This window comes from Bufo bufo, chromosome 4, assembly GCF_905171765.1.
Source record: "Bufo bufo chromosome 4, aBufBuf1.1, whole genome shotgun sequence".
NCBI classification, from domain to species: domain Eukaryota; kingdom Metazoa; phylum Chordata; class Amphibia; order Anura; family Bufonidae; genus Bufo; species Bufo bufo.
Window position 1 is genome coordinate 28,655,366 of NC_053392.1, and position 14,719 is coordinate 28,670,084.

Genomic DNA, 14,719 nt, shown 5'->3' on the forward strand with positions numbered 1-14,719 from the left:
AGTGGATAAAGCCAGTAGTGCCATCTAGTGGATAAAGCCAGTAGTGCCATCTAGTGGATAAAGCCAGTAGTGCCATCTAGTGGATAAAGCCAGTAGTGCCATCTAGTGGATAAAGCCAGTAGTGCCATCTAGTGGATAAAGCCAGTAGTGCCATCTAGTGGATAAAGCCAGTAGTGCCATCTAGTGGATAAAGCCAGTAGTGCCATCTTGTGGATAAACAATTAGGTTCGAATACGGCTAGTGGACATCCCAAAATAAGTTTAAAATACACGCAGAACAGCGGCATCTGCAGAACAGAATCTTTAGTGTTTTCATCAGCACCCTAATTCACAAAAATAACATCAAAGTCCTGAGAGGATGTGACCAAATCAGACAATAACCACACTGTAATATCCCTTAGAGACATGGCAGTCTGTATAAAAGCATAGGGAGCAGTGTATGTCACAGAGGGATAATCAGTAAAGAATACCGCCATCTATCTACTGTATAATCAGTATAGAATAGCGCCATCTATCTAGTGTATAATCAGTATAGAATAGCGCCATCTATCTATCAGATAATCAGTATAGAATAGCGCCATCTTTCAGATAATCAGTATAGAATAGCACCATCTATCAGATAATCAGTATAGAATAGCGCCATCTATCTACCGGATAATCAGCATAGAATAGCGCCATCTATCAGATAATCAGTATAGAATAGCGCCATCTATCAGATAATCAGTATAGAATAGCGCCATCTATCTAGTGGATAATCAGTATAGAATAGCGCCATCTATCAGATAATCAGTATAGAATAGCGCCATCTATCAGATAATCAGTATGGAATAGCGCCATCTATCTAGTGGATAATCAGTATAGAATAGCGCCATCTATCTAGTGGACAATCAGTATAGAATAGCGCCATCTATCTACCGGATAATCAGTATAGAATAGCGCAATCTAGTGGATAATCAGTATAGAATAGCGCCATCTATCAGATAATCATTATAGAATAGCGCCATCTATCAGATAATCATTATAGAATAGCGCCATCTATCTATCAGATAATCAGTACAGAATAGCGCCATCTACAGTCAGGTCCATAAATATTGGGACATGGACACAATTCTAACATTTTTGGCTCCATACACCACCACAATAGCTTTGAAATGAAACGAACAAGATGTTCTTTACCTGCAGACTGTCAGCTTTAATTTGAGGGTATTTACATCCAAATCGGGTGAACGGTGCAGGAATTACAACAGTTTGCATATGTGCCTCCCACTTGTTAAGGGACCAATAGTAATGGGACAATCGGCTTCTCAGCTGTTCCATGGCCAGGTGTATGTTATTCCCTCATTATCCCAATTACAATGAGCAGATAAAAGGTCCAGAGGTCATTTCCAGTCTGCTATTTGCATTTGGAATCTGTTGCTGTCAACTCTCAAGATGAGATCCAAAGAGCTGTCACTATCAGTGAAGCAAGCCATCATTAGGCTGAAAAAACACAACAAACCCATCAGAGAGATAGAAAATACATTAGGCCTGGCCAAAACAACTGTTTGGAACATTCTTAAAAAGAAGGAAAGCACCGGTGAGCTCATGTCACGGTGGGGAGTGGGGAAAACCCCCCATCGTACAATGTGAAGTATAAAGGGGAAGCAGCTAGGCCAGGATGCCAGGATCAGGGAGCAGGTCACCTCCTATTGCGTCCCTAATCCTCGCCCTAACTCCTAACCATATGAGTGGACTTTGATGGTAGGACGGCTCATACCCTGGATTCCTTTGGCCCTGAGTCGCCCTGAGAATCCCTCATATAGGAGCAGAGGAGAGACGACCTGCTCCTCCCAGACACGGAGGAACAGGACTCTCAAATGGCCTAGCTTCAGGGAAAAGTGGAAGACTGAATACAGCAACAGAGACGGCTGGTAAGAACACCAGACAACACGCTTATCTGCCACAGCCACCACGTCTAGAACCCGTGCATACGTACAGAAGCCCACACACCAAACAGGACTCCGTACCAACAACACCACACACAGGTATCCAGCACACCTGATACTGCCTGGACCCCATGCCGCAAGGAGCACGGCAGCCCCAGGCAGCACTGCATGCAGGCTTATGGTTCACCCCTTCGGGAAACCAGCCCCCTTCCGGAGGTAGACAAGGGAATGTCTAGCATACATGCTGGACAACACAAACAACACACCAGACATGTATCAACAAACTAGACAACAACAAATCCCCAAATCAAACCCTCACCAAACAGACAACAGATAAGGTAGGGAAAGGACAAGGAGAAGATAGAGGGATAACATCGCAGATGACATCGATGTCCTACAAGGTGGCCCTCAAGGACTGGGAAGATAGAACACCCTGGACTGGAGCAGAGCTCCGGCACCAACGATGGCTGGAGTACAACTGACTCCAGCCAAGGAGCCACAAGGGATAAAACCCAAGTGACCACACCCAGCCAGGGAGTTAACCCTTACAGCATCAGACAGAGGAGGAACCAGGAGAAGAGGAGCAAAGAACACACATGCAGACAACCATGCGTTGCCCCTGGCAACCGGCATGTACAGCAAAGGTGTCACAGCGTACAACACCGAGGCCGAGACAGCTCAGCAACACCAAAAGACCCGGAACACCACGGAAAACAACTGTGGTGGATGACTGAAGAATTCTTTCCCTGGTGAAGAAAGCACCCTTCACAACAACAGATCAAGAACACTCTCCAGGAGGTAGGTGTAACATATTAACATAGTACATAAGGCCGAAAAAAGACATCTGTCCATCCAGTTCGGCCTGTTATCCTGCAAGTTGATCCAGAGTAAGGCAAAAAAAAAAAACTGTGAGGTAGAACCCAATTTTCCTTACTTAAGGGGAAAACAATTCCTTCCTGACTCCAATCAGACATCAGAATAACTCCCTGGATCAACGACCCCTCTCTAGTAGCTATATCCTGTAATATTATTACGCTCCAGAAATACATCCAGGCCCCTCCTGAATTCCTTTATTGTACTCACCATCACCACCTCCTCAGGCAGAGAGTTCCATAGTCTCACTGCTCTTACCGTAAAGTCCTCTTCTATGTTTGTGTACAAACCTTCTTTCCTCCAGACGCAGAGGATGTCCCCTCGTCACAGTCACAGTCCTGGGGATAAATAGCTGATGGGAGAGATCTCTGTACTGACCCCTGATATATTTATACATATTAATTAGATCTCCCCTCAGTCGTGTTTTTTCTAAAGTGAATATCCCTAATGCTGATAATCTTTCAGGGTACTGTAGTTGCCCCATTCCAGTTATTACTTTAGTTGCCCTCCTCTGAACCCTCTCCAGCTCTGCTATGTCTGCCTTGTTCACAGGAGCCCAGAACTGTACACAGTACTCCATGTGTGGTCTGACTAGTGATTTGTAAAGTGATAGGACTATGTTCATATCACGGGAATCTATGCCCCTTCTGATGCAACCCATTATCTTGTTGGCCTTGGCAGCAGCTGCCTGACACTGGTTTTTGCTGCTTAGTTTGCCGTTTATTAAAATTCCTAGGTCCTTTTTCCATGTCAGTGTTATCGAGTGTTTTATCATTTAGTATGTACGGGTGACTTGTATTATTCCTTCCCATGTGCATAACCTTACATTTGTCAGTGTTAAACCTCATCTGCCACTTATCTGCCCAAGCCTACAATCTATCCAGATCCCTCTGTAGTATATATACAGTATACTGTCCTCTTCAGTGTTAATTACTTTACACAGTTTAGTGTCATCTGCGAAAATTGATATTTTACAATGCAAGCCTTCTACAAGATCATTAATAAATATATTGAAGAGAATAGGGCCCAATACTGACCCCTGAGGTACTCCACTAGTGACAGTGACCCAATCTGAGTGTGTACCGTTAATAACCACCCTCTGTTTTCTATCACTCAGCCAGTTACTTACCCACATACAGATGTTTTCTCCCAGTCCGAGCATTCTCATTTTATATACTAACCTTTTATGCGGTACAGTGTCAAATGCTTTGGAGAAGTCCAGATACACGACATCCATTGTTTCACCGCTGTCAAGTCTAGAACTTACCTCCTCATAGAAACTGATTAAATTAGTTTGACATGACCGATCCCTCATGAAGCCATGCTGATATAATGTTTTTGCTTGTTTTCATTGAGATCCTCCAAGATAGCATCTCTTAGAAAACCTTCAAACAGTTTACCCACAACAGATGTTAAACTTACCGGACTATAGTTTCTGGGGTCTGTTTTTGCACCCTTACTGGCACCACATTTGCTATGCGCCAATCCTGTGGGACATTCCTGTCAGTATAGAGTCTGTAAATATCAGAAATAAGGGTCTGGCTATGACATTACTTAATTCTCTTAGGATACTGGGGTGTATGCCACCTGGCCCTGGCGATTTGTCTATTTTAATTTTTTTAAGTCGCTGTTGTACTTTGTTGAGGAACGGTTGAGACGTATGCATATATCCATGCATGCCTGCAAACACGTGCGGTCATGTATGGTATATATCTGCATACATTAACCACAGCATCATGGGACGATGTGCGCAGATGTGCCCAGCATCTGCGCACGTCTGCCCATTGTGATCCCCAGGGGCTCATGGTGGCCCTTGTGGGAAATATGTGGTCCCTGGAAGCTGTGCCCCCTTATAATCCCCCTTATATTAGTATATATATGTGCCCCCTTATATGTGTCCCCTTATAGTTAGTATATATTTCCTGTATGACCGTGTATATATTGGCCCTGTATGGCAAGTGGGGACATATGCATGTCCCCTGTATGTGATGCCCCAGATATATGCGAGGGTGTGTGTATATATAGATATGTGTGTATGTATTTGCACACATGTCTATGTATATACACTTATGTCAGCATGACAGTATGTATGTGGGCTTATTGCTGGCCATTCATAACCCCGGTTTTGTATGTGTTTATAGATGTGCCCCAAGCATCTGTGGATATATATATGCATATATGCAATTCCAACTGTTATCAACAGAGTTGTTTAGAGGAAAACTTGTGCTGATAGCCTGTAGGATAACAGCTGATTAGCATCTAGTCCTCTTTTGTTCAGGCCCCTTACAATCAGACTCTCTGGCACCGTTAGGGCCTTCTAACCAGAGACATCATAACCTGTTTTCCACACCTCTGCCCCATGGCCATGCCCATTACTCCCAGCATTTTTGGGACTAGGAGGGGGGACTAAGGCACACTATGATGTCACATGCCTGAGGAAGGAGGAGGGGGTTGCTTTTGGGCTATAAAACCCCAAACCGGACAGAGGTGCCCTCTTGCAACCAGACTAGATTCAGAGACGCATGGGAGAGAGGAGCTCCATGATGACCACCTGGATAAGGCCTAAGTATCACCCCTGGTCCTGTAACCCCTATATTTGTGTCCCTGATGTGCACCTTGGGCCCTGCCTTATAACCCTTGCCCCTGATGTGTACCCTGGGCCCTGATTTACCCTTGCCGTGTTACTGGACACCCTGATCCCCCAAACCCTTGCCTTATTGTATCCTTGTTTGTACCCCTGATCCTGTGCCACTGGTTCCCCTGATTGTATTTGTGGTTCAGTTACACCCCCCTGATGACCCCCACTGTATCTCCACCGTGTAACCCTTTCCCTACCCTGATTAACCCCTGGTGGTAACCCCTGCTCAAACCCTGCCACCCCCCCCCCCCCCTCACTGTACACTTGCAGGGTATTTACCCTTGCATTGCTGTACAGTTCTGATATTATCCACCGTGTAACCCTTTCCCTACCCTGATTAACCCCTGGTGGTAACCCCTGCTCAAACCCTGCCACACCCCCCCCCCTCACTGTACACTTGCAGGGTATTTACCCTTGCATTGCTGTACAGTTCTGATATTATCCCCATTGTTAACCCTTTGTGTTTGTGGTCGGCTTACACCCCTGTGAGGCCACCATTAACTCTTGTTGTACCCCGTAGGGACAGTGAATAGTCGGGTGGGTTACTGATATTTGTGTGTATGAATGTATTATTGCAATGTATAGATAGTGTGTGGGGTGGAATTTGGGATTGTGCTGTGTAGTGTAGTTAGGCTTGTATTGTGTTTATTGTAGTACTGTTTCTGTACTGCGGTGTGTACGTCTATATGTATATATATTCATATCCATTGATCCATGAATATGTATAGATATTAGCGTATTGCTAGACGTGTATAATTGTATTGTGTAATAAATATTCCTTATTGTTCATAATGCAGTGTATGGTGTTTTTAGTAGTCGCCGCCGTAGTATAGTGATAGTAAGGCGCATGCAGCTAGCATAGTGATTAGTGTAAAGCATAGCGAAGATATTGTATTGTTATTATATAAAGGTATAAATAGGCGGAGTTATCAATAGACGGCTCCTCCTATTTATGAATATTAATTATCGATATTTGCATAAATATTGGTGATTAATATTCCCCCTTTACATACTTCTTCCTGGGTCAGACATGGCACTTTTAATAGGGCATTTACCTTTACATTCTGGAATTTCATCTGACAGTTTAATTTCCTCAGTGAATACAGCGTATGTGTGTCAAATTCAACAATCAGGAGAAGACTTCACCAGAGTGAATACAGAGGGTTCACCACAAGATGTAAACCATTGGTGATCCTCAAAAACAGGAAGACCACATTAGAGTTTGCCAAACGACATCTAAAAAAGCCTTCACAGTTCTGGAACAACATCCTATGGACAGATGAGACCAAGATCAGCTTGTACCAGAGTGATGGGAAGAGAAGAGTATGGAGAAGGAAAGGAACTGCTCATGATCCTAAGCATACCACCTCATCAGTGAAGCATGGTGGTGGTAGTGTCATGGCGTGGGCATGTATGGCTGCCAATGGAACTGGTTCTCTTGTATTTATTGATGATGTGACTGCTGACAAAAGCAGCAGGATGAATTCTGAAGTGTTTTGGGCAATATTATCTGCTCATATTCAGCCAAATGCTTCAGAACTCATTGGACGGCGCTTCACAGTGCAGATGGACAATGACCCAAAGCATACTGCAAAAGCAACCAAAGAGTTTTTTAAGGGAAAGAAGTGGAATGTTATGCAATGGCCGAGTCAATCACCGGACCTGAATCCGATTGAGCATTTCACTTGCTGAAGACAAAACTGAAGGGAAAATGCCCCAAGAACAAGCAGGAACTGAAGACAGTTGCAGTAGAGGCCTGGCAGAGCATCACCAGGGATGAAACCCAGCGTCTGGTGATGTCTATGCGTTCCAGACTTCAGGCTGTAATTGACTGCAAAGGATTTGCAACCAAGTATTAAAAAGTGAAAGTTTGATTTATGATTATTATTCTGTCCCATTACTTTTGGTCCCATAACAAGTGGGAGGCACATATGCAAACTGTTGTAATTCCTGCACCGTTCTCCTGATTTGGATGTAAATACCCTCAAATTAAAGCTGACAGTCTGCAGTTAAAGCACATCTTGTTCGTTTAATTTCAAATCCATTGTGGTGGTGTATAGAACCAAAAATGTTAGAATTGTGTCAATGTCCCAATATTTATGGACCTGACTGTATCTAGTGGATAATCAGTATAGAATAGCGCCATCTATCTATCGGATAATCAGTATAGAATAGCGCCATCTATTATATAATCAGTATAGAATAGCGCCATCTATCTATCAGATAATCAGTATAGAATAGCGCCATCTATCTATCAGATAATCAGTATAGAATAGCGCCATCTATCTATCAGATAATCAGTATAGAATAGCGCCATCTATCTATCAGATAATCAGTATAGCATAGCGCCATCTATCTAGTGGATAATCAGTATAGAATAGCGCCATCTATCTATCAGATAATCAGTATAGAATAGCGCCATCTATCTAGTGGATAATCAGTATAGAATAGCGCCATCTATCGGATAATCAGTATAGAATAGCGCCATCTATCGGATAATCAGTATAGAATAGCGCCATCTATCTATAGCAGCGGGGCAGTGGATAGGAACGCGGGATGCAGGAGAGGAGCGGGGCGGCGGGGGTGGCGGGAGAGGCCGCAGGAAGTCTCTTACCTTTCTGCATATAGATATCTCTAGATACCGGACAGATCACCGCAGCAGAAATCCCTGCAGAGAGAACACAGCCATCATGAGAAGAACATCAGGTACCCCCGATCCATCCCCACCATGTGACCACACCCATCAATCCTTGGCTCCTCCTCTTGTCTGAAATGGGAGGGTCTTCCCTAAGACCATCGGATGTGAGTGCCAGTTGTGCAGGCCAGGATTATTATAGATCTGCTATACCGCCATATCCTTATCACCTGAGTCCTCCTCAGGACTGGAGAAGATGCCTCCTGAAGCTCCTTTAAGGAGCCAGACCCTTTAGAGCATGGAGCTCCTAGCTCCCAGGAGTGCGGAGGACGTCCCGGATCCTGCTGGAGGAGGCTCTGCGAGTTCAGACAAGAATCTCATATCAGGGGAGGAGAATTGTGAAATCCCATAAAAGCTCCGTCATGGCGTGCTGCTGGATACGATCTGTACTGTGCTGCTAAGGTTTACAGGTTTATCCATCTACCCCTCCCTTCATAAAGTGACGCACCACCTTCACTACCGTCCAGCACCTACAGTACTCGTTCTGCCTGTCTTTCAGAAGGTACAGCGTAGGGCTGAAATCTCCTGTTGAGACATGGAAACCATCAACAAGCTGGATGTGTTACTTCTGTTACGTTTCTCATTATATCACGGTGCACAGAGTCTGAAGCCACCACTAGAGGGAGCTCATTAGTTTACTGAGGACAAGCTGACTATTGAGTTCTATGTATAATCAGTATGCGGTGAGCTCCCCCTAGTGGTGGAGGCAGACAGATAAGATTTTATCATGTAACTATGCAGGAAAATAATGGAGATCAAGGCCGGAGATTAAAGAGGCAAATGACCATTCCCTAATAGACACCAATCCTCCTTCCAGGGGTTGTAGAGAGCTGGGTGAGGAGCACTATGGCGGTCATCAAGAAATGGTGGATAACATTTCCAGAAAATTGACAGCAGGCTTAGTGGGGGATATTTGTATTTTTGTGGGGTGTGATTATGAGGCAGAGATCAGGACCCGCTCCTCCCAGCTCTGGACGACTCACATCCCACAGAACAACACTGGGGCTTTCCAGACACAGAAGAACCGTGTGGGGAACTTCACACAGATTCATAAACACCGCGGTCCGACCAGGAGAGAATCCCACGAGGGACAAATAGATGGAAACTCCACAATCCAGAAGATCCACCGTGACGATGGGTTATGGAGATAGATAGATATGAGATAGATAGATAATAGATATGAGATAGATAGACAGATAGATAGATGGATAGATAGATAGATAGATAATAGATAGATAGATAGATATGAGATAGATAGATAGATAGATAGATAGATAGATAGATAGATAGATAGATAGATAGATAGATGATAGATAGATAGATATAAGATAGGTAACAGATAGATAGATAGATAGATAGATAGATAGATAGATAGATAGATAGATATGAGATAGATAGATATGAGATAGACAGATACTTTTGTCCTGTGTTTATGTCACCTGATACCATTCACACCCTGTATCACTATGTAAACACAGGGATCAGAGTCGTTGGCCTCCCATGTACCTGCAGTCCTCCTCGGTGGACGCTCTCACATTCCTGCTCAGCCGCGGTCACGTTGAGTGAATATTTAACCACCTGGAGCCGCACTCTCCTCCTCCATGTATGACTCTGCCGTCAGGTGCTCGATGGTCACAACACAACGCCACGACTGCGCATTAATGTCCGAGGGAGATTTCTAATGATTTCCATGACTTTTATGAACCGCTCAAATGATCTACCAAAGTACTTCAAATGAAGGTCATCAGGATGAAATCAAAGGGACTAACGAGTCCTGTGTATTACCGCACGGAGAGGTGGGGCTCAATAACACTGATGACTAAAACCAAGTTTTGTCTTCTTTTTTTTTTTAAGTTTTTGAATCTGAAATAGTGCCTCCCTTCTTCTCCTCTGGAAATGGAAAGACCACGTATGGACTGTATCTCTTCCAAAATGCTGCCCCCCACAGGCAAGGTTAAACATACCCAGGAGCCTCTACACTGATGTATTCACCAATGGGGACGAATGGGCACCTTGTTTTCACATTTGTTTTAAGGCTACATGCACACGACCATATGTGTTTTGCGGTCTGCAAAAAACCCCAAAAAAACAGATGATATCCATATGCCATCCATATTTTTTTTTTGCATATCCATTGTAACTGACTAAAACGGACAAGAATAGGACATGTTCTATTTTTTTGGCGGGGCTACGGAACGGACATACTGTTGCGGACAGCACACGGTGTGCTGTCCGCATTTTTTGCGGACCCATTGAAATTAATGGGTCCACATCCTATCCGCAAAAAAGATGGAACGGACACAGAAACAAAATACATGTAGCCTAAATCTCAGAACTGTACAAGAGGTGGCCATGTTTACAAGGCCTTGTCCTTGGTTACAGAGATGCTGCGTGTATTCTTTGGAGGGGGCAACCAGCGACTTCAAGGTGCTCTCTATATAGGGAGATATTTATAGGCAGGTAACAATGAAATGTGTGGTGTAATACACAGAGAGACACATCAGTACATACACAGCACTGAAGATCCCGGAGGAGCCCCCAGATTTTGTCGAAACATAAGAACTTGGAAGACCAGACAGGAAAAGCGTTGTGCGAACGGTTTAAAAGAGCGCTTCACCTACAATCTGTCTTCTTACCCCATGCTGTGCAGTCTAAGGTGACGCTTCAAAAAATCCTGCAGCAATGCCAGGAAATGTTATAGTTCACCGATACAAACAGATGAAAATGAAGCAAAACTACAGCGGTGACACAAACCGGTTGGGAGACACGAGAAGTCACAGATCTGCGGGAACGCTCCCTGCTCTGGACAGGAATGTGCGTACACATTGTCGGTATTGTCTCCGGGCGTCCTCAGCCCCCAGGTGACTACAAACAAGACTCTGATCAGTATTTACACAACCAGCCTCCTGACTGCTATCTCTGTGCACACCTCACCACGCAACCACCCCCAAGGGATACAGCACTGACAACACTGCCAGGCTCAGAACAGAACCATTGTTGTATGTTATCCTACTTTCAAGAAAGACGATCATGGAGCAAATTGTTCACATGGAGCATCCCCACATACGGTTTATAAATGAGCTGTGGACTGAAATACACCGACCCTCCCCAAATATTGCTGTCCCTATAAACAGTGCCAAAGGTGTCCCATAAACAGTGTCAGCAGGACAGCCATAGGTCTCCTATAGACTGCCACCTAAAGGTCACCAGTGAACACTACTATCCAGAGATTCCCTATAAAAGGTGACAGCCGTATCTCTCCTATGAAGAGTGCCACCTAAAGGTCCCCTATAAACAGTCAACCCAGAGGTCCCGTATCAGCAGTGTCAATAGGAGGACCACGGAGAACCCTTCTGAAGATTAACAGCCATAGGTCCTCCATAAACAGTGCCTGAAGAGGTCCTCAATAAAGGCTGACAGCCATATCTCTCCTATGAAGAGTGCCACCTAAAGGTCCCCTATAAACAGTCAACCCAGAGGTCCCGTATTAGCAGTGTCAATAGGAGGACCATGGAGAACCCTTCTGAAGATTAACAGCCATAGGTCCTCCATAAACAGTGCCTGAAGAGGTCCTCAATAAAGGCTGACAGCCGTATCTCTCCTATGAAGAGTGCCACCTGCAGGTCCCCTATAAACAGTCAACCCAGAGGTCCCGTATCAGCAGTGTCAATAGGAGGACCATGGAGAACCCTTCTGAAGATTAACAGCCATAGGTCCTCCATAAACAGTGCCTGAAGAGGTCCTCAATAAAGGCTGACAGCCGTATCTCTCCTATGAAGAGTGCCACCTGCAGGTCCCCTATAAAAAGTCAACCCAGAGGTCCCGTATCAGCAGTGTCAATAGGAGGACCTCTCTAAAGAGTAACAGCCATATATCTCCTATAAGCAGTTCCAGAAGAATGTCCTCTATAAAGGCTAACAGCTGTCTCCTTTGAAGAGTGCCACCTAAAGGTCCCCAATAAACCGTGCCAGAGAGGTCCGCAAAAACACTGCCAATCACAGGGTTTTTATTTATTGTAATCACTTTTATAGCACTGATATATTCGACAGCGCTGTACTGACATCATCATCATTCACTGTCTGCAGTGGAGCTCACAATCTAAGTTCTTTGGAGTGTGGAGGAAACCCACACAGAAGATACAGACTCCATGCAGATATTGTTCTTGGTCAGATTTGAACCTAGGACCCCAGCGCTTCAAGGCAACAGTGCTAACCACTGAGCCACCGTGCTGCCCTGTTTTTACACACCATTTTTGACACGGGAAAAACAACATTTAAAAAATGTGTCCCCTATAAACAGTGCCACCCAGTTACATTATAAACAGTGCAAACCAGAGCTCCCCTATATAACAGTGCAAGAAGGAGGTCCTCTATGAAGGCTGACAGCTGTAGGTCTCCTATGAAGACTTCCACCTAGAGGTCCCCAATAAACAGTGGCCCTGAGAGGTCCCCCTAATAACAATGCCAACCAGAGGTCCCTTATATCAAAAGACAATCAAACGTCCCCTATATGCAGTGTCAGAAAGAGTTCTCCTACAGAATGTAATAACACTGGCTCTCTAAAAGATAAAACCACAGGGATATAACTGCAGAGGATAAAGTGAAGGCAGAGACATCAAACTCTTCAGGGAGTTGCCAGAGCCAGATATCATTCAGGAGGGGGCTATCATTAAACAAGGAGAGGTGCAGCTATGTCTGAGCAAACTGACTATTGATAAAGCCCCTGACCCAGATGGAATTCATCCATGGGTACAGAGGGAACTAAGTTTGGTAAAGACCATTGTATCTCATCTTCTTATACTTTTTTGTAACAAGGTCAGTACCACAGTACTGGGGGGGGGGGGGGGGGGGCTGATGTGGTACCAATATTTAATAAGGGTAAAAAGGTGGAACTGCGTAACGACTGACCGGTAAGTCTGATGCCTGTGGTATGTAGAATATTTGAAGGTATTCTCAGAGATGAGCTGCAGGAGTATAAAGTGGAGAATAAACTAATAACTGATATCCCGCGTGGATTCATGCAAAACTGTTCGCGCCTAACCAACATGATTGGTTTCTATGAGGAGGTAAGTGCAAATTTGGATTTTGGTCATACGGTAGATGGTGCGGCAATGTATCTGGATTTTGCAAACACATTTAATACATTGCCACACAAGAGCCTTGTGCTGAAGCTACAAATGTAGGGACTAGGGGACAATATCTGCACATGGATAAAGAATTGGTTATGGGGCGGAGGACAATGAGTAGTTGTGAATGGTACATAGTCAAGATGGGTTAACGTTAGCAGCGGGGTGCAACAAGGATCTGTACTGGGAGCAGTGGGGACCACAAATATCTGTACTGGCAGCAGTGGAAACCACAAGGATATGTACTGGAAGCAGTGGAAATTACAAGGATCTGCACTAGGGGCAGTGTCTGTATTGGGAGCAGTAGGGACCAAAAGGATCTGTACTGGGAGTAGTGAAGACCACAATGATCTGTACCGGAAGCAGTGGAGACCACAATGATCTGTACCGGAAGCAGTGGAGACCACAATGATCTGTACCGGAAGCAGTGGAGACCACAATGATCTGTACCGGAAGCAGTGGAGACCACAATGATCTGTACCGGAAGCAGTGGAGACCACAATGATCTGTACCGGAAGCAGTGGAGACCACAATGATCTGTACCGGAAGCAGTGGAGACCACAATGATCTGTACCGGAAGCAGTGGAGACCACAATGATCTGTACCGGAAGCAGTGGAGACCACAATGATCTGTACCGGAAGCAGTGGAGACCACAATGATCTGTACCGGAAGCAGTGGAGACCACAATGATCTGTACCGGAAGCAGTGGAGACCACAATGATCTGTACCGGAAGCAGTGGAGACCACAATGATCTGTACCGGAAGCAGTGGAGACCACAATGATCTGTACCGGAAGCAGTGGAGACCACAATGATCTGTACCGGAAGCAGTGGAGACCACAATGATCTGTACCGGAAGCAGTGGAGACCACAATGATCTGTACCGGAAGCAGTGGAGACCACAATGATCTGTACCGGAAGCAGTGGAGACCACAATGATCTGTACCGGAAGCAGTGGAGACCACAAGGATCTGCACTAGGGGCAGTGACTGTATTGGGAGCAGTAGGGACCAAAAGGATCTGTACTGGGAGTAGTGAAGACCACAATGATCTGTACCGGAAGCAGTGGAGACCACAATGATCTGTACCGGAAGCAGTGGAGACCACAATGATCTGTACCGGAAGCAGTGGAGACCACAATGATCTGTACCGGAAGCAGTGGAGACCACAATGATCTGTACCGGAAGCAGTGGAGACCACAAGGATCTGCACTAGGGGCAGTGAAGACCACAAGGATCTGTACTGGGAGCAGTGGAGACCACAAGGATCTGCACCAGGAGCAGCGGGGACCACAAGGATCTTTAATAGGATCAGTGGGGACCATAAGTATCTGCACTAGGGGCAGTAGAGACCACAAGGATCTGTACTAGGGGCAGTGGAGACCACAAGGATCTGTACTAGGGGCAGTGGAGACCACAAGGATCTGTACTGGGAGCAGTGAAGACCACAATGATCTGTACTGGG

General features: G+C 45.2%; 1 protein-coding gene across 6 annotated transcripts in view; it reads right to left on the reverse strand.

Moving 5' to 3' along the window:
- MAPRE3 (microtubule associated protein RP/EB family member 3) overlaps positions 1-14,719 on the reverse strand; it is a 97,546-nt gene that overhangs the window by 39,058 nt on the left and 43,769 nt on the right. For 2 of the 6 annotated variants that reach the window (XM_040427012.1, XM_040427010.1), the window contains exons 1-2: positions 8,301-8,503; positions 8,050-8,103 (exon numbers count right to left, since the gene is read on the reverse strand). The gene's annotated coding sequence lies outside the window, so the exon portion shown is untranslated. Of the gene's footprint in view, positions 1-8,049; positions 8,504-9,569; positions 9,621-14,719 lie in introns of those variants that run through there. The other 4 variants (XM_040427014.1, XM_040427011.1, XM_040427015.1 and 1 more) reach the window with 3 other exon arrangements.